Here is a 1372-nt window from a genome sequence, read left to right as displayed (position 1 = left end):
TAGTGCAATGAGTAAGCCAAACTAGTGGTCGATGCAGGGCTCGAACCTGCGACCCTCGCGTTATTAGCACGATGCTCTAACCGACTGAGCTAAACGACCAACTCAACATCGAAGTTCACCCGTGACAACGAAATTCACCCGTGATGCGCAGGGAATTCACTGATAGATAATTTGACTCATACCACACCAATCGGAACGTACTTGAAATCAGAGAATAGCACTTTATGCACGCTATATTTCGATGGACCCCCTCGGGGGTATCCGATAAAATTGGAACGATACAGAGAAGATTAGCATGGCCCCTGCGCAAGGATGACACGCACAAATCGAGAAGTGTAAAAAGTTTTTCGCTCTATCTGCTCTATATACTCAGGCGTACTCAGGATTAACAGCCACAACATCCTCTGATTAACGGCTTCATTGCCCCTTCATCATGCTCGTTCCCCTCACCCCATGTGCACTGTTGGACGGATTGAGCCCGTACAGGATGTAGCCTGAACTATTAGTCGCGCGAGTGATGAGTTCACCAGGTGACTGTAATCTTTGTCCAGGGGTGCGGGGTCGAGCACTCGAGTGCTTCATGCGTCTCGACCAGCTATACCATTTCCCAGTGACCAACGGTTCGCATATGGTCCAGTTTGCCTAGCTTCCGGAGGGATTTGCACTACCTGGTTTCCGTAGCTATCTACATCCGCCAGCTGCATCTACCGCTGTGCCCAAACTCACCCTTACGAGGGCTGAGTCGAGAATCGAACTCGAGACCTCTCGCACCCGAAGCGAGAATCATACCACTAGACCACACAGCCACCATACCGTTAAGCCTCACAAGTTGGTTCCCTAACGTCGCTCATAACATGACCATTCTCTATTGTTATCTACCACGGCTTTCGGCGGGCAACCGTTGTCAGCTGGATGTTTTGATAGATCGGTGCAGAGAAACCTCCGAGGTTGTGATTGGTGACACAGTGGCCTGTGAATGAGAGGAAGAGTGATAGTTTATATTCTTTTGTACAACTCCCGGTGTCACCAGTCACCAACAGTGATCTTTCCCAACACATCTCCTCAATGCAGTTTTCAGTTGCAGTTAATTTGTGGCTGGCATCATCCAGGTTACACAGGAACAGAATTCTTCGTGAACTTCACACGGATTTCCTTTGCACGAGGCGACCTCGAACTCTACGAACAACAGCCCACATTGGGCAGGGTAAGAGGAGTCTGGCAATCGAGCAAAGAGCTCGGAATTGAGTCGATTGCATTTCAGAAGCCGAACGCTCAACGCAGGTCAGGAATTTCACACGAATGGATTTCTTACAAAGCGAGTAAAAAGTTGATGTGAACTTAATCACTTGGATAGTGCAATGAGTAAGCCAAA

General features: G+C 48.7%; 2 non-coding genes across 2 annotated transcripts; both read right to left on the bottom strand.

Moving 5' to 3' along the window:
• Positions 1 to 25: 25 nt before the first annotated feature.
• Pmar_PMAR015492 lies at positions 26 to 99 on the bottom strand. Its single transcript has one exon. It is a non-coding gene; the product is annotated as a tRNA-Ile (tRNA).
• A 635-nt stretch (positions 100 to 734) lies between these two features.
• Pmar_PMAR015491 lies at positions 735 to 806 on the bottom strand. The gene has a single exon. It is a non-coding gene; the product is annotated as a tRNA-Pro (tRNA).
• Positions 807 to 1372: the final 566 nt, after the last annotated feature.

Source organism: Perkinsus marinus (assembly GCF_000006405.1).
Source record: "Perkinsus marinus ATCC 50983 genomic scaffold scf_1104296971114, whole genome shotgun sequence".
NCBI lineage: Eukaryota > Perkinsozoa > Perkinsida > Perkinsidae > Perkinsus > Perkinsus marinus.
The sequence above is the reverse complement of the archived record's forward strand: the minus strand, read 5'-3'. Positions and strand labels throughout refer to the sequence as shown.